This window comes from Neoarius graeffei, chromosome 2, assembly GCF_027579695.1.
Source record: "Neoarius graeffei isolate fNeoGra1 chromosome 2, fNeoGra1.pri, whole genome shotgun sequence".
Classification (NCBI taxonomy): Eukaryota; Metazoa; Chordata; class Actinopteri; order Siluriformes; family Ariidae; genus Neoarius; species Neoarius graeffei.
The window spans coordinates 117602748-117622672 of record NC_083570.1 but is presented as its reverse complement, the minus strand read 5'-3'; the positions used below and the strand labels follow the sequence as shown (position 1 = coordinate 117622672).

Genomic DNA, 19925 nt, shown 5'->3' with positions numbered 1-19925 from the left:
AATTCAAATTATGTTAAATTTACTTCTCGGATGTATTTTTTTCAGTGTACACGGCTGACTATCCCTCCCTAATTTTACATTTTATTATCGGGCTGCTAACATTAGGATTATGTTGTATTGGAAGGAACCTTTAATCCACGATGCAACTCCGAAATGGTTCCAACTGGAAAACCTCCTGATTGGAGGTAAAAAAAATTGTTTACCTCAAATCTTCTCCTTTTTGCTTGAGTGTTGCTGCTCCATTTCTTCTTTGACTGCTTGCTTTTGTGCTCGAATTTTGTCGGAACAGCGTCAGGTTTGAGCTTCTCTGTCCAACACTGACACCTAAACTCTCCAACAGACAGGGATTCTTCACTAATGATCCTCCTCCAAGTTTTTTTTTTATTAAACAAAGGAAAATATACAAACTCTCAGGGAGGATCAGACGTGCAGCTTGTGAACAGGCAAGGCAGGCAACTGCTTGTGGCCCAGGGGCCCCCTGAGAGTCAGGGCCCGAGGGCTTATTTATTTTGTTTTTTGTTTTTATTGTTCTTTACCATTGTATTTTCACATTTGGAATTTAAAAAACTTTGGTTTCATATATTTTTCGTTGGTGTCAGATTATTTATAACATATTGGTGATGAACACTGGTCAGAACATTTCTGTTGTGGCCCCAGAAATTTTTGCTTGGGGCCACAACAGACTCTAGAATCGCCTCTGGGGAGGATATGGATTAAAATTAAAGATTAGGGGATAGTCATCTCATGCCGCTTTATCCTTCTACAGGGTCGCAGGCAAGCTGGAGCCTATCCCAGCTGACTACGGGCGAAAGGCGGGGTACACCCTGGACAAGTCGCCAGGTCATCACAGGGCTGACACATAGACACAGACAACCATTCACACTCACATTCACACCTACGGTCAATTTAGAGTCACCAGTTAACCTAACCTGCATGTCTTTGGACTGTGGGGGAAACCGGAGCACCCGGAGGAAACCCACGCGGACATGGGGAGAACATGCAAACTCCGCACAGAAAGGCCCTCGCCGGCCATGGGGCTCGAACCCAGGACCTTCTTGCTGTGAGGCGACAGCGCTAACCACTACACCACCGTGCCGCCCAGATTAGGGGATACATGTAAGAGAGAAAAAAAAACAAAACAAATAAGGTGCATGTAAATTACATTTTAAATTAGGCAATTAAATGAACATATAGCGGAGCAGAGACACAAAAGGAAAAGGATTCATAAATTACAATAACAAATAACGAGCAATGTCTATACTTGTTTTTCTTGCAATTTTACAGTCTATTTTTTGAGAGACAAGAAAAACGTTTTAAAGTCATTAATAAATCCAGGGAAGGAGGGCTTACAGTTTTTCTGTTTTGCACAGTGAATATGATATTTACCCCTTCATAAAATTATGTTAATAATGTCCGAAACAGAAGAGGGCAAATTATCCATGTAGAAAATATGATAATTCAAAGGATGGAACATGATTAATTTTAAGTGATACCCAGTTATTTATATCTGACCAAAAACAATGAGAAACAGGACATAAATAAAACAAATGCTCCAGTGTTTCATCATCATTATTGCAGAAGGAACACTGATCCACCTCAACATTAAATCTTTTTTTTAGAAGCTCTGCCACAGGATAAATCTTATTGATGATTTTGAAATGCGTTTCTTTAACTTTAGGCAAAATAGGCCATTTAATACATTTTGAATATGCTTTGTTTAAAGTGCCCGGAGTTACCAAATTAGAACCCTGCCAGGTTATCCCTCTGCAATAATCATGAAACATCTTGGATTTCAAAACATTACTAATGAACTTATTATTACATTTTTTATCAGTCAGATTATATTCTCCAATCAATAGATTTGGTATAGTACTGTTAAAGGATTATTGTATACTAAATAATTGTGAATCAACTGGGTCAAAGGTAAATGAATCACTTTTATATTATCTTTGAGTACAATTTAAGTTAGATTTTTCTATAAAGTCTGTGTAACTTAAAATGATACCATTACAATCCATTAAATCAGTTACAAATATAATGCCTCTTTCAAACCAATTTCTTTCGAAGACTGATTTCCTGTTTATTGTGATTACTCTGTTGTTCCATAAAGTTGAACTATGAGGAGAAAAATTGTGGGTGAATATCGTTTTCCAAAAATGAAGAATCTGTTTATGAAAATTAAACAACTTTATAGGGATCCTGTTCACATCAAAATCACATTTCAAAATAAAATCTAAACTTCCTGTTTTCTTAAACAAAGACCTTGGGATGTGAAACCACATTGAATTTGGCTGTGACAGACAAGATTTTATCCAGTTTATTCTAAAGGTGCCGATTCAAATTCTGCAGTTTTAATACCACCCTTGTCATACTCCTTAACGAGTTGGGACCTTCTAATATAGTGAGTTTTATTCTTCCATAAAAACTGGAAAATAACTGTATTGGCTTTCTTAATATTTTCTGAGGAAATATACAGGGAGTGGCAAGGATAAATCAGTTTGGAAATACCTTCTGCTTTAGCTAAAGTGATTCTGCCAAAAATAGTGAGGTCTCTGGTTAACCAGTGACTGAGTGATTTCTTCATATCTAATATAGGCTTAGAAATATTAGTGTCTTCTCTTCTAATTAAATTTTTAGATATCGTTAATCCTAAATATTTAACTTCAGATTCAACTCTAATTGAAGCAATAGAGGAGTCAGAGCTTGTGTGGCTAGGGAGTAGTTCACATTTTTAATATTAAGAGATAATCCGGATGCTTTGGAGAAGACTGAGATCATATTGAGAGTTTTATCCACTATTGATTTATCTTTAAAAAAAAATAGATGCATCATCCGCAAACTGACTTATTTTAAACTTTGTTGAAAATTGTAATTCCTTCATTGGAATTATTGATAAGCAATGTTAATAGTTGTGTTGCCAATATAAAAAGCTTCAGGGAAATAGGGCATCCCTGTCGAATACCACGTAGCACCTTAAATCTAGGAGTCACTCAGGGTTCAGAGAGACAGAGCTACTGATGTCAGTGTAGAGCATCTCAACAACATTACACAACTTAACCCCAAAACCCAAGAAGTGTAGCGTTTTCCACAAAAAGGGATGTTCAATGGTATCAAATGCCGTAAAGAAATCTAGAAACAACACATAATTATCTGTTTTAATATAATCTCTATAATCTAACAAATCTAAAATCAGCCGGGTATGGTTATGTATGTTCCTGCCTTTTACAAAAGCTGATTGACACATCAACTAAATTTGTTAGACCTCTATCTAATCTATTAGAGAACACATGTGCTAACAATTTGTAATCATTACATAGTAAGGTTATCGGCCTCCAGTTATCGAGCATGGGCGCCGCCAGGGGGGGAAAGGTGAGAACAATTCTAGGGGCCCAGCACTGCCATGGGGCCCTTTAAGGGGCTGATAATATGCTTTTAATAAGACTTTTGAAATAACAACAATGCAATATTCCATCTGGTAAAATGAACTAATTGAACAAGGTTGTCTATTTCTTGAGTTCTTCCTCATATTGTCATTTAACCCTCCCCCTTTTGCGAAATGGTACGGTCCAGTTCTGGTAGAAGCGCGATGCGTTAAATCTGTGTGCTGATCAGTGCAACGCTACTTGCTGCTGTGTCGCGGTGCAGCAGCCAGCCAGCCAGCAGTGGAGTGCGTACAGTCTATGATCGCTAAATATGAAGAGTGGCTGTAAAAAATGTAAAGAAAGGCAGCTGAAAGCTGAGAGGGACCGGAGAGGCAAGCAACTGGTCACTCAGTTTGTCCCAAAGAAAGGTAGCTAATCGCTCACGTGTGTTCAAAATATTAGCGAATGGTAAATGAACAGTATGAACATGGTTGGATTAGCCTATCAAGAGAACACTTTTACAGTTTGTACAGTGACATTTTTTCCATTTTAATAACTGAACTGACTTGTGTGATAAACAAGATGAAATATTACGTTATGCTGGTGCTAATAACTAATGCTAATAACCTGTTCCATAACTAATGGGGTGCCCTAAATATGCACAGATTCAGCCTCAGAGGGCCCTCCGCCCTACCAAACCCCTGAACCCCCCTTTGGAGAAGGAGGTAAGCAGCAATACAACCCATAAATGCTTTAGGATTGAAGTTTTTAATGAGCGAGCGCCATATACAGTTTGCTAGATTAAAGTGTTGCTAATAACGGACACCAGTCAAGTTAACCAATAGTCTAACTCTGTTTACGCTCAAATTTCTGTCTAGACACACTTTGCTTTGAACATATTCCCTTTTTGCAGAACAGTACATACAGCTTTCTACCTAACACATAACAATCCATGGGATTTCCATAGGTATTTTGATGCTGGGTAGAAAACTTTTTTTTTCTATGATTTATTAGCAGTCAAATCACACATTTCACTACCAATTGTCCTAGCACAAGAAGGCATGTGGCAAAATCTTGAATTTTCATTTGTGATTGTAAATGCACCAGAATTAGCCACTGACCAGTTTTCATCTAGTCCCTGGTAGGTTAATACATAAAATGTAATAACAAAATCACAAACTCAAGGTCCATGGGCTATCAAAAGTCAGATAATGACAATAGTGCAATTGTGACAAGGGTGGGCAAAGTTGGGGGGCCCAAAATTCTAATCTTTCATGGGGCCCAAAATTTCTGGTGGCACCCCTGTTATCGAGTGACAGTTTATCCTTATTGGGCTTTGGGATCAAGGTGATGATGCCCTGTTTCATAGTAGGAGACAGGAGTCCAGTTGGAATACATTCCCAGAAGGCATTATAAAGCATTTCTCTGATATCTTTCCAAAAACAGGCGTAAAACTCCACAGTCAGACCATCGAGTCCTGGTGACTTCCCTTCTGACATCCGCCTCATTGCTCTATCCCATTCTTCAATTCTAAGCTCCTCCTCCATATGTTGCATAAAGTTCTCATCAATTTTTTTTGCTACATTCCCTAATTTTTGAGAAAAACAATTGACAGTCATCCTTTGAAAATTTGGATTTATACAAGTTGCTGTAAAAAGTTCTTATTTCCTCATTGACTTGGTCTTGATTATCAATGCTAATATTGTTAATAAGTAGCTTTTGAATTTTCTTTTTTGTTTGTCTTTGTTTTTCCAGACTAAAGAAACAGGAAGTATTTAGATTTATACATGTCGGTGTTAAAGTGAGTTGGGCGACGGTCCACTAGAGTGCTGTTTCCGAACAGGAGCGTTATGGAACAGTTCCAGCAGCCTCTGCACTTGTGTGTGTAGCATATTAGCGCCGTTAGCGAACACCTGCTAGTTCCTGTGCAGTTGGGAGTTGTTGTTGTCAGTAATGGTGTTTCTCCGCTGAGCTCCCGGTGCCGCTGCTGAGCGCGGCGCTTCATTAAAGTGGCAGCCGGTGGAGAGCAGCCGTTAGCCGGCTGTGTGAGGGGATTTTATCGCGCTTCGCCCCTGCCTGCGCTCCACACAGGGACTATAGACCGTTTGCCCATGAGCCTCTCTGATTTAGCCGCGTCCGCCATCTTTGCGCAATAACACATGCGGAGGGAGCAGCAAGGACCTTCAGACCAAATGGCGCAGACTCGCGCAGGTCTCGGCTGCTGGAGCTGTTCTGCTCAGGCTGGAGGCGGATTGTTGAGTTGAGCCGCTGCTCCAATGCGAGAAAGAGCCCAAATGGAAGCTCGAACCCGGAGGCGGCAGAGACAGACAGCGGCTTGCACATCTCAACACATGGAGCAGAAAAGAAAGCAGCTGCAAATCTGCCCGAGTCTGTGCGGATCATTCCGGAAAGGCCGAGTTTATATTTCTGCCGTTTATGTGAACCAGAGACAAAATATATAAAGCTGTGATCCGCATGTAAGCGCTGCTCCGATTTCTATTGCAGCTCCAAATGCGCAGGCGCAGTAAAGCGCAGGAGCTGAGCTCGGGGAAATGGCGCTGAGAAGAGGCAGCGATCAGGTTGGGCTTTGTTTGCGTGTTTTGTGTAACATTTGCCCGCATCAGGAGCCTCCGAGATACTTACAGCAAACTAGCGCTAGACTTTTGTATGCTTTCAGTGTTTTCCCCAGAAACAATTACAGCCCTAAATTCTGGCCTGATGATTCACAGACAACTGAAACTAGGGGGGGCATCTCCCCCCGGGGCATTTACTGAAAATCGATGCTCTCAGGTGCATTTTCAGCGTCTCTGAGAGGGTTTAGATCCATGATTATAGGATAGATTTTACCAGCGTTTCACTGATTTCTGACCTAAATAGTATTAATGTAAACGCATTTGAAATTTCACCTTAAAGTTCAACATGCAAGTTAAACTGTTTTGTTATAGATTACTGAGGTCTATGATGGATTGAAAATCTACGGGGATTCCTTAATTATCTCTGATCAAGTAGCGTTGTAACAAAAATGTGCCTGAAAATATGAACAGTGGTTTGCTCCATCTTATGCAATCCAATGAAGAGAATCGATCATCATGACCTCCTGTTGATCACAAAGGGATCTGAACCTCAGAACTGCCACCGTAAAATAAGTCGCTGTATTACTATAACTGTAATGATTTAGGATGTTTCGGATGCAATTACCGTAATATATGTATAACTAAGATGCACTGAAAAGAAAAGTCAGGCAACTGCATATTATAAAGTTTAAATTTTGGCACTTTATTAAATGGACTAGATTAAGATTAAAACTTATTTAAAGGAAAAGAAAACTTAATTCATACAAGTTTGCAGAAAGATTATGTACTTATAAACACATTCATGAAGAGAATTTGTTAAGTGTCAAATGTAGCATAATTTCGAATAATAATGATAAGCGTATTTGGCAGTGTGCTGTCACTGTGAGCCTTTAAAGGATATGGGACATGAAACATAAAAGCACGCTATATCAGTTTCTTTCCATTAAAAATATGAATTAATTGCATCAACAAATACAAAATCATCTATTAAATTCAGCAAAATCGTTATATTCGTGATGATTATATGGCATTTCTGCTCGACTTCCGATATGCATTTTTTGCAACCGGAAGAGCCGCTGTCACGTGATCATACATCACAAAAACTTTCGGGCACAGCACAAGCAGGTAGATGAATGGAGAAGTGGATGACAAGAAAATTGTTTTTATAGTCTTTAAAGTACATTGGACATCATACATTGGACATCATGGTGTATTGTGCTGCTTATGGTTGCAATAATTCCAATGGGAAATGCTCTGGAGTAAGTTTTTTTTTGCATTCCCCAAGGACCCGAAGCTGAGGAAAGTGTGGGCTCACCTGCGCATGCGCAGTAGGCTTGGTAGGACAACTTTACAGAACACCTGTTGAAAAAAACTTTGTACCTGCTGTTTCCCACAAACTGTATTCAGACCATTTCACTGAGGATTCTTTCAACATTAATACTCAGGTACTGAGTGATATTAATTCATGAAACAGGAAGCATAAGGATGAGAAAAAAAAAAAACAGTTCAAATCGGGAAGCCGCGCACACCTGCACCAGGCTGCACAAGTGCGCGCAGCTTCCCGACCCAAACCGCCTCTCTCTCATCCTTACACTTCATGCCTCATGCTCCATGAACCAACATCGCTATTTTTTTAAAAAAATCGGATCTGCGCGATTCAGCCGTGAAAAAGGCGGCATCCGCCGAAAGGCGCGCTGTTTGCATCCCTGCACGGAGGCCAGGAGACAGGGCAGGAATATTTTTGTTGATATGATTGATCCGGTGCGATTTCGCGACCCCCCTGTTGAAGACCTCTGCGCTAAGCAACTGAAAGCCGAGGTAAGGATTAGTATTATAATTTTGGGTGTATCAATTATTGATTATCATAATTCTGACTCGTTTCGCCATTTTGAATGTTTTCATCTCGGACTCTGGAAGCATTGTATCTCAATCAATCTCGAAAAATATCAGCAAAAAAAAACTAGCTTGCAACGGACTTTAGCTAGATCTATGATGAACTTTCAATGTATGATACAAAAATAATACTTCTTTCAACAGATCATTAGCCTTTGAGCAGAATTGTTTTTAACTTACCAGGAAGTGTTATCGAGCCGACCGCTTTCAGTTTCATGAGGGCTGAATGAACTCTCACTCTCAGAATCATCTGACCCGTCAGAGTAAAGACAAGATCCATGTTCATGTGAATTTCCAGCTATCGGTTCGAATTGATAGGGTCTAACTTCACATCTCTGTGAAACATCGGGAATGTCACTGTCGATGGTGTCCATTTCGGTAACCTGTTTACATTAGATTCCCAAGCGCTGGCTCCTTGGAAAGTTTTTGTGACATCACGGGTCACGTGACCACCTAGCTCATTAACGAATCCTTGTTTTACGCTGATGTATAAAAAAAGTTGAATAATGTGATGATTTTCACATTTTTGACGCCCTGCAGTGATTTAGATGGCATTTCTTATGTCCTTTATACATAATTATGCCCAGGTAAAAATCCATGTCCCATATCCTTTAACAAAAGAATAATCCGGAGCCGCCTTTTGTTAAATGGATCCCAGTGACATCACACTGCCAAAACTGCTTATGATTATTATTTGAAATTATGCTATATTTGACACATTTGGACAACTTCACTTTGTGAGAGTGTTTATAAGTACATAATCTTTCTGCAAACCCAAACTAATGAATTAAGTTTTCTACTCCTGTAAAGCAGATTAATTCTCCTTGGCTTTTGCCTGGCCCAATGTTGGGCAGCCCTCTCATAGTCCATTTCGCTGCCATCCATGCTGATGTGGATCAAATTGTCCAGCGAGTCTTCTCCTCGCTTATTAAAATCAGTCGGCTTTGTCCGTCTGGTGGGGGACAACATCGGCAGCCAATGAGATCGCTTATAATGAATTGGAAAATTCCAGGATGTCTGATGTTTTCTTTCGATATTTTTATTGGACGGTTTGAACACGTGATCTTGACATAGCCAACAGATTACAGTTTGTTTACATCATACCACGCGCGGACATATTACTTTGACAGAATCAACACAAACATTGGAAAAAAAGACCGCTTGTTTAACACAAATATCAATCGATATGTAAATGGATCTGTTATTTGCTCTCCTATGTATCTAGTTACTTGTGGGTAGGAAATGTAATGTATCGGTATAAATCTAAGCGTATTGGATTTTAACTAAAGCGACTAAGCGGATTGGCAGGCAGAGCGAGCGGATCAGGCCTGATACGCTAAAACGCTTTGGGGAAAACTATGCTTTCACCAGTCATTCCACTAATTCACAAAAGCACTGCATTTTCACTGAGAGAAACCGCCACAAGCATCAGTTGCCCCCTCCATGTTCAACATTACATTACACTCTTCGCACCATTTCCAACAGAATAATACATTACCCAAGTCTGGTACATGTAATTGCAACACAGACTGGTTTTAAAACTATTTTTCAGCTTGCCGTTGTGTCCAGAAAGTCTAATCAAAGTTAATGTCTGCATCTAGCACATTTTCTTTCTATTTATTTATTTTTAATTTAATATTTTTATTGGGACACCTCACTGATATTTTCTTTTACAGGTCCACCATCCTATTTGCACATCATCCATATTCAAAAGGCTTTATAATAGTAAGTGCTCTCATATTTTTTAAAGCGCTAAATTTGAATCTTCATTTACCTCGAGATCTCATCTCATTATCTCTAGCCGCTTTATCCTGTTCTACAGGGTCGCAGGCAAGCTGGAGCCTATCCCAGCTGACTACGGGCGAAAGGCGGGGTACACCCTGGACAAGTTGCCAGGTCATCACAGGGCTGACACATAGACACAGACGAGATGCATTTTAAAAATAATTTGAGTTATAGATAGAAAATGCTAATGCTATTTTTTCACATTTGATTATAATTGAAAATATAGACTTGCTTTATTCTGACATATTGCTAGTCTAAAGAAGCTATAGTCTTTGTGTTTAAAGACCTGTCAATTTATTTGGCCATGATAGCAGGTTTCCATCTTGTTTTGAGTTTTGGTCGTGCAGTGAGCCTTTTAGTTTTAATCTGAATTACATTTTGGGGATGAATGATCTGACTAATTATTATCTTGATGTATGTTACAGGATTATGTGCACTCACCCTGTATTACATTATCTTGCTATTTGTTTATTTTCTCCTTGTTTTCCCAACTATATTTTATCAATTTTTTTTACTATAAATTTGCATACCTGCTGCATGCAGTAATTGAAAAATAGGTTTTTGCCACTGAATTTGGCGTTTTAAATTACATGGATGTCTGATGTATAATTTTCTTTGTGTGTGTCTGCAGAGTAAATGGCTTTGAAGATGGTGACTCCTGTGATCCTAAAGATCATATTGACTGATTGCAGCTCTCAGAGGTCGATTGTCTCCCATGGACTCCCTGAATCCATTGATGACCTTATTGTTGAAGTCAAGAAACAGTGTGAACTTCAGGGCAACTTTAGACTTCAATTTATGGATTCCTTGTTTGGAAACAAGTTCCTTAACCTGACCTCAGTGTCAGAAGTGGAAGACAAAGGTACTCTTACTGATATGTCAAGGCCCACCACTATGCAACATGAGAGCTCTACTGTGCTTAGTCCAGTCTTACACCTCCAAGCATTCAGTCCTTGCTCAGCAACTGACTCTTCATCCCTGTCAGGTGAACTTGTGGATACAGATATACTGTCATCAAGCGAGTCTACAAGCTCACGGTCCTCCTGGCCAGCTGTTTCATGTACCAAAGTTCTCCTATGATGCAGAGTTAAAACTTCAGCGAGCAGGTTTAGCTTACATTCAAAATGGCACTGTACTTATTCCAGATCCCAAGTTGAAGTCAGCCATCCTTGATGGTTCAGTGCAGGAACTTGTGCAGTATAAAGTCTGTCAGTGATGAGGAGATGGAACAGGTAGCCCAAAGTCTCATCAAGAAACATCCATGTTTAACTGAGAAGGGGTCCTGCACTGGATGTGGTGGATGGAAGATCAGTTTAAAATATACAGTAATGTAGGTACCTTCCACTGTCTCTTTAAGAACTACATTTCCCATCAGCCCACTTCCGCGTTGACCTGCGTCACGCCGGGGCGGGATCACCAACGTTACTTCCTACAGGAAAGCATAAGACCAACTGGAAACTCCTCCTCGTTCTCTTTGGCGCTGTGGACCTCGCGTCGTACAGGCATAAAGAGACACCCTCTCATCAGAACAAACCAGATAAAGACGTCTTTTTCTTTCTTTCTTGTAAGATCCACCAGTTAGCGCAATTTCTTTGTTTACCACTGGCCACGGTAAAAATCCAGAGTCGCGCGATCTTTAAACTCAAACTGAGTTACAGCCGGTTTATTCGTATTAGAAGTGACGTCACGACTGCTGCCCAAACGCAGTTTTTTAATTCAAAGTTAAAAGTTAAGAAGTGACTAAATCCTTTTTAACTCGAAAGCGCTGTGCACATTATTTTGATCAGAGACTTTCTTTTCATCACGCCGGACCCAAGAAGTTCTCCGCGCTTTCTACACGAGCGGCTCACGTGCTCTACAACGGCGAAGCTCTACAACGGCGAACATTTCTTCATATCTTGCTAAAGGCAAGAATATTAAGTAAGACTTTGGCATTTGGGCATAATTAAGCTAGTCTTAGGAATTTGCTTTATTGAAATAGTGTGAATTTAAACCCAGGTTTATCTGTTACACTGTTGAACACGTAGCGTGTTGAATTGATTTATTTTGTTGTAAGGCCAAAAAAAAAATGTGTGTTTCTGGTTACCCGCCCGACCCTAAACTTTTTTTTTTGTTTTTTTCCCAGTCGCGACTTTTACATATAACCCAACCGCGTGAACCGGAAGTTTTTGTCACTCACTGGGAAAATCAGGGCTTTCCACAAGCGCCGGCTGCCGGCCATACAGCCGACTACACAATTAAGTCCAGCTGGCTACTTTAATGACTATTTTTGTAGCCCACAGGCTCTAAATATTAATTTTCGATTTTAATAAAATTAAATGTTTATCTAACGGACTGACAATAATGTCAAACTGAACCGCACTCATTTAAGTTGTGATTCGCGCTGTTTGTACTGATAATAACCACAAATTCCCCGCCGACTTCGTTGATCAGGGGAGAGTAACTCATCCGCAGCCCCGACATGCGGTGTGTGCGCGCACTCGGCGGAGGCAGTAGTGTGTCGGGGCCGTTGGAGGGAACAGAAGCAGAGATGACGCTTATTTTGTCTTTCACCTAGAGACATGATTCAAACTTTAAAACGGAGACAAAATTCTCCTGTGTGGATCTGGCATTCAACTTTTTTGCTAGGCTCTATACTTTTTGATCAGTCACAGATCAAACACCATGAGCACATCTGGAGAAATTCAGACTTTATAATGGGTGTCTATTGCGTTACACACCAGTGGAGTTTAGAGTGTAGGCAGCTTGAAAAAAAAAGCTCTAACTTTCTCATTTAAACTGTTTTCTCAGCCACAATTTTCTCAAAAGTTGTAGTCACACATTGTGTGAATCAAGACAAGTGTCTCCCTGAGTGATAGGATTTACAGTTTTTGAATGAGAAGCCTGAAAGTAAGGAGAGGCCAGCCGCGCTCTCCCATAGACTCGCATTATAAACCTGGCAGCGCTTTTACTGCAAAATCAGAAAAGTCACTTGTTTTTAACTCGCTCTAGTGTCCACATTTTTTACACTAGGGACAAAAAAATTACATTTATGTGTTCATGGGAGCCTTGTAGCACTCAATGTGAAAGAATTTTGTGAATAGCTCCTTTCGTTTCCGTGTAAATCAGCGTTGTTCGAGGAGAGGGAACTCTGAGAAAAAGCGCTCTTTGCTTGTTATATTGTGTCTTTTCCCTGCACCGTTACCAAGGCGACGAGCTCCACTCAGGGAGCAGAGAGGGGTGGGGCTGCTCTCTCTCTCTCTCTCTCTCTCTCTCTCTCTCTCTCTCATGGTGTATTGAGCTGTTATATTTACAGAAAAATTCATGTTAAAAGGTGTCTCATGCTGCATCAGATTCATCAGAAGGTGGTAACTCAGGTGACCTGCAAAGAAATTCATTATATTTTGTGAAATTATTCCTGTCTAAATATAGGTTATGGCAGCCATCTTGAAAAAAAATTCAAAAAAAAAAAAGCCTGCCTACTGACCCTAGTTTTGAAATCTACGTAACCGGAAACACTTTTTTTTTTTTTGGCCTAATCTCTCCATGGTTTAATTGTTAGGCTGTGCATGCTTTTTTCTCTTATTCTTACTAACATTTTGATTTCATTATCATATCTTGATCGCATCAAGATTTCAGTGGATTCAGTATTGTTATGAGCTAGTGGGTTAGCTACCGGCTAGCCCTTTGTTACTTAGCAACACGTGCTCAGTAGGCCTCACCAGGCCTAACAAACACACTTTAACTAGGCCATAGGGCCTTTCACAAGCACATATTAGCAACAGAGCTAATCCTTTGTTCTATTTAGATAACATTCCTTTGTCTTAGCTAGCCACACGGCTAATTCCTTTGTTGTTAGCAAGCTAGGCTAACCTTTGCTTAGGCCTAAAGGCCTACACCATGTGGTCACTCACAAGCCCACGTTAGCTAGCTCCCCTTTGTCTACTTAGCAACACAAAGCTAATCTAGGCCTACCCAAACACATACAAGGCCTTTCTCACACACACACACACACACACACACACACCATATCATATTTGTATATAATGATTCCAACTGTTATCCATTTTTATCTTTGTTATAATAAATTCATTTATTAAACAAACTGTTTTATTTGTATGAACAATATCTTGAAGTCACCCAATCTCCCAAAGAATTCAAAAAGGTGCATATAAGTTATGTAATATGGTAAGTGATCATAATAATTTGGAATATACCATAATTTAGCTGTTTGGTAATTTACTATTAAGCACCAGGATTAATGGTATGATTCACTACTTTGAATGATTCACTGATCCACTTTGAATGATTCACTGATTCACTTTGAATGATTCACTGATTCGATTCACTTGAATGATTCACTTCAGACGATTCAAATGAGACTGATTCAATTTAATTATTAACCTTCAAATTTAATGAGACTGATTTAATGAGATTGATCACTTAATAATTAACTGTAATTGCACCCACAATAAACTGTCTAACTACCGCACACATCTGAGAAACCTGGGCTGCCCAGAAGTGACCGTAAACTCCTTAAAAAAACAAACCTGCTGGAAAGCACAGTGCAGCCTTTGGTGTCAAAAAGGCAAAGAGAGCAGAAGTGAATTTTTGCCTGACATACCCATCAGCTGAAACTGAGGAGAGTCTGGAAGCCATGCGGAAATCTTTACTCTTAGATGTAAAGAAGAGGAACAACCGAGAGGTTGTGAAGCTCAAGATGGAAAAGACTTTTGCGTACAGAAGACATGAAGTTGTTCGTGACGTACCAATGGTGGAGGATTTCATGGCAAGATGGCCTGCTCTGTTTGAAGTCAGTGAGGTAAGTCTTATGCTGGGCTTTTTGTCTTGAATTTGCTGTTGATAAAAGGAAAGTCTTGTGTGCCCTTGCAAATTGCTAATATGCCTGATAGTACATCACTTGTCTGTACTTCATCTCCCTCCTTGACTGTCCTGGTCTGCTTTGACCTTCCCCTTGAATCCTCTGTTCTTGCTTGTTTTTCAGATCAACGATGAATTCAAGAGAATCACCTAGAGCTGGGCGATAAATCGATTTTATCAATTAATTCAAGTTTACAGTTAAGGACGATGTGTTTTTATGAAAATCAGTTTTCTCTGTTTTAACTTCCACCACCGACGCTCCCCTCTGCGCATGTGCAGAACGGATCGGGCAGCAGGGACAGATCGGGCACTGACACTATGGACCCTTTTCACGTGACGTCACGACAAACGCGGCCGCCATTTTGGACATGTACTATCAGTAGTTTACCACAGCCAACATTGAGGAACGGCAGCAAAGAAAGTGTTTATTTTCAGCAAGACTTCCATCATGCCACTATATTGTTGTGCACCTGGATGTAGTAACCATCAACAAACAAGGCAAGGGTTATCATTTTATCGGATCCCGGTAGATGCTGACCGACGGAGAAGATGGATAGCGGCATACCAACGCTTGTGTAGTGACTACTTTGTTGGAGGTAAGATGAATAAAATTAGCCAGAAAAGGCATTACATTGCTGTTAACATTCCATTCTAGTTTACTGTAATTATGATCTGGCAGCTATTTACACCGGATCCAGTGTAAATAGCTGCCGGAGCCAACGTCCGAGGTTCCGGAGCGCGCTAGCTCGCGGCCGGCCGGAGCGCGCTCCGGCAAGCTCGGACGTTGGCTCCGGCAGCTATTTACACTGGATCCGGTGTAAATAGCTGCCAGATCATAATTACAGTAAACTAGTAAATACAGTTTTCTGCATCTCGCTCCTTTTTCTTTTGTTTGTCGCTTTCCTCGCATTCAAACCGATTCGAGCCGAAGTCCACTACATGTCCAAAATGGCGGTCGCGTTTGCGAAGGTCACGTGACTGAAAAGGGTCTATAGCCCTCCTCCCGCGCGCTTGCCATAGACACACACAAACAACATGGCAGCGATTGGGGGAAAGCTGCAACTTGTGCCCAAGAAAGGAGTAACTTCCTCCGTGATCTGGAATTGGTTCGGTTTTGCGGCGTTGGACGCAGACCAAACAAGTCCTCACTGTCAGGTGTGTTTGAAAATGGTTGCTTCCAAAGGAAGCAGCACAACGAATTTATTCCAGCCCCTTAAACAGAAGCCTGCAGCGGAGCGGGAGAAGTGCTGCTCCCAGCGGAATGAACAGCCATAGCACGAGCGCACCATCCACAGTAAAGCAAGCAACCGCCCCGGACACATTTCCTAACTGTGTGCCTGATGATCAGAATGGGGCGCGGTGGAAGCAATCACAGATGCTATCGCGATGTTTATTGCAAAAGACATGGTGCCCATACATACAATGGAAAAGTCGGGATTTTTTCCCCTATTTTGTCAGTTTTATCGAAAAGGACACAATTTTATTTATTTATTTGTTTGCTTATTTTTGAGGGGGCATTTTTTATTATTATTATTATTATTATTATTTTTTTTTTTTTAAGTTTGAGGGTGCATTGTGTCAGTGCCAGTTTGAAACTAAGCTATGTTGGAGAAAGCTTTGTAAAAGTTACTGTATGTTCTCACTGTTTACAATGGCATGATCTGCCATCTCATCTACACGCTTGTTTTTTGGCTTCTTTTTGGTTTCTGGTTGCACTTTAACCCCAAAGGGGAAATTTAAGTGAAAACAAAATAAAGGTAAAACTTGTTTTGAACCATTTCTTTGTCATCTGTAGTTTGATTTTTAGTTGGGGGGAATCGATTAAAATCGAAAATCGGATTTTTTGTGGAAAAATCGAAGATTTTTTTTTTTTAGGCCATATCGCCCAGCTCTAGAATCACCACTGTTCCACTTCAGTCCAAGTTCCTGTCTCAGCTGGACCTCCACTCTGACAACCTGATAAGGCTGTTCCAAAGGAGAGGAGGACAGCTAGGGATAAGGCTAAAAAAAAATCACTGCACAAATGGCTAATGTCAGTGATGCTGGGGTCCCGCAGTCCTAGAAATGTTAAATTTACAGCTGCTTTTTTTCCCCCCTTCTTCGCATTTACTTTACATCTTTGTCCTTCCACTATTGCATATTTTTGTATCAACTTTAACTGTTCCTCTGTTTCCTTATTTATCTTCATATATTTGTCTACCTTCTCTTTCTTTCTGTCTCTTTCCCTTCAGTCTTCCTCCCACATGATTTGGAGTACATGGCAAGGCTCGCACAATCGTAGGAAACCTGAGAAAAGAAATGTGCACCCATGTGACAGTTTATAACAGTAGATGATGTTAAATCAAGGCCCATGGACTGAATGAAGATGCTAACCTAGAAAATGTCCTTTCAGTGTGATGTAGAGGCTGGACGAGAGTGCATCATTAAGGGAGTCTGTGTCTACATGGGCGAAGATCCAGATAACTTTCTACAGGAATACTGGTATGTGGTATGTACATGAATTCGGTGCTTACGCTTATCTTCCACTCTTCTCTTGTTCTCATTCCAGATCGCTTGTGCTGAAATAATTGATTAAAAGAATATGTATTACCATTTTTATAATCTATTCTTTTTTTCTGTTTTATAACACAAAACCAATAGTGCTTCTGGCTGCTGGTTAAATTAACTTAAAGGTAGAATAAATGGTTCTCAAGAACAGTTGTGCAGTACACTTTGTCAGATTCAGTAAATATCTCCTCATGGTCTGCCAGCTGTGTGATCTGTGTGTGCGATGAAAAAAGAATCCAGTGTTCATACACAACCATGGTTCTGTAAATGGGCAACAAAGTGGCTCGCACCGAGCTTCACCTTATTTCAGCCAGTCAGCAGGTGCATTCAAGGTGTGTCTTCACCCCCCCCCCCCCCCATGGAACAGAAAATGCTTCCATTTTATTAAATGTTTATATAATGTTCTGCTGTAGTTACTTGTTCTGGTCTCTAAATTTGCCTTCCTTCTAACTTTCACTTTACCTAGATCTATAGTGTCACTATTTTATGTTTATCCTTTTCTTGATAGGGCTTGGTGATGAGGTTTGGTTTACCTAACTTTGGTTTACCTACCTTTTGTCTGTTTTGTACAGAGCATGGATCAAAACACCATCAATGAGGCCATTGAAGACACCACTGTTGGGATCAATGTTCTTAAAGAACATGCTTCAGGTGATGAAGCAGAGGACATTGGCATTGTTCTTGAAGGCATCAAGGTGTTACTAGAGCTTGATAATGTAGCATTAGTGGTTGCTATGCTGTTTGGACTGATGTATGCACTGAACCTCAGCTACCCTGCTGACTTCCGCTACACTTTTGAGGTAATCCAAAAGATTTGGATGGAACTGGATGGAGGTAAACTTTCCAACAAAGCACTTACTCTGAAAAACAGGCTCTCAGTCAACGGCTCAGACTGATTTCTGTTGTGTATCCACTTTTTATTTCTCAGTGACGAGTTTATGCAGGGCTTCTTTTGCGACAATGACAGACCGGTTTACGGCATTTGTGCCATGCTTACAAACCACGGTGTGAATCTTATGTTCTTTTCGTTTTACCATTGTGCTCTTTAAACACGCTTTCGATATCAATGGTTTTGAAAAGGAGAATTTCGCGGTATGTCCGTGTCACGGAGGGACATCGTTCAGAGGGAGGACGGTGAGACCGACGATGTCAAAAACATTGACAAGGAAAACGGCATCAAAAATCCATGGAATTGGCGATGGCTGGAGTTTAAAGTTGGTAGTGAATATCTCCATGAGCACATACGGAAGATAAAAGAACTGGGGAAAGCTTACTGCATCTTGTGCCATCAGGATGTGAAGTACGGTTCTGGTGGATGAATGCGTTTGGTTGACAATGTTAAAGGAAAAAAACATGTGGAATTAGTGAAATTGAAGCTGTCCACCAAGTAGGGGTCAGGATGTAATTCCCGTGGTGTAGCAGCCACAGTCCCACCAAAAGGTGCACGAAAACAAGTTCCACATCTCCAGCACCGCCGCTGTGACGCCGTCAGCAATATCTCTCGAACACCACGCCATGGATCCACAAAGTGAGCAGAGAAGCTCCACCACGCAGAGTGCTGGTATGTCCCAAACCGCCTGCACGGCCGCCGCGACACCACCGAGCAACATCGCTCGGAACATCACGCCAAGCGTTAAAGCGCAGAACGCTGGACAACCACAATGTAAAACGAGCAACGAGCTCACTGCAGTCCATAGCTGGGAGCACAGGCATCGCCCATGGCGAAACAAGGCCTGGAGAGAACCGACGTCCAAAACTAGGTCCGGAGCTACACCACAGCTGGTGGACAAAACATTCAAACAAACATCAAACTACACACAAACACAGAAAAAAAATCAAATAAAAAAGCTCTGGTGAGAATTTATATATTCAATTTATGATGATAAAGAGAAAAGCCATATAGAAAGTCAGAAAGAAAAGAGTAGGCTTTCTAAGCTGAAGAAACTGCTAACAAAGAAAAGGAAATAAATATAAATATTGACTTGTAAATAGTTGCATATCGTTTTTGACTAGAATCTGTCTAACATGAACAAGAAAGACATTTTGGGATTGAATCAGTTCAAAAACAAGAACATTAGTGACTATTATTTAATAGTCAGTCTAGAATTCCCCCCCTGGAAAAGACATTATGGTACCCAAAGAATTGATACGAATCTACACAAGAATATAAGTGAATTTACAATATGAGGTATGTTATTGATATATTTTCATTCTTCAAGTGAACCCTTATCAGTTAAAAGGTAAATCAGTTCATATTGTATTATTTCAACACAATAATAACAGTTCAAATTAAATGGCATGGTTGAGAAAATATTTGCTTTCAGGAGATGCTTCAAATCTCTCAATTGAGGTTTTTCACCTGATGTCACAGGGTCACGTGACGCCCCGGTGTCCGCCATTTTGAAGGTCAAGCTACATACTAACGCTGCAGACAGAGAGGGAGAACCAGCTTGAAAAAAAAACGTGTTACAGACACCGGATCCAGTGTAAATAGCTGCCGCAGCGCACTCCGGCTTGCTCCCCCTCAAATTAAGCAGCACTCTCCGGCTTGCTCCCGGAGTGCTCCAGCCTGCTCCCCCTCAAATTAAGCAGCATGCTCCGGCTTGCTCCCGGAGTGCTCCGGCCGAGGTTCTGGAGCGCGCTCCGGCAGCTATTTACACTGGATCCGGTGTAAATAGCTGCCGGATCATAATTACAGTAAACTAGTAAATCCAGTAAAGGAAAAACTTGAGACTGAAAGGTTTTAACAGTCATCCAAATGACTGAACGTAAACATTGCTACAGTAACATACTAGCTATGTTGTTGACATTAGCTAATGCTAACAGCTAGCTGCTAGTACACTGCTACAACACAGACACCGACAGACACCGACCCTAATAATACAGTTCTTGGTCATTGCCTGGT

The 19925-nt window shown here is 40.7% G+C and overlaps 1 long non-coding RNA gene across 1 annotated transcript; it reads left to right on the top strand.

Moving 5' to 3' along the window:
* The first annotated feature begins 5161 nt into the window (after positions 1-5161).
* On the top strand, positions 5162-13613 carry LOC132882163 (uncharacterized). Its single transcript, XR_009654125.1, has 3 exons — positions 5162-5941; positions 9505-9553; positions 10245-13613. It is a non-coding gene; the product is annotated as an uncharacterized LOC132882163 (long non-coding RNA).
* The last annotated feature ends 6312 nt before the right edge of the window (positions 13614-19925 follow it).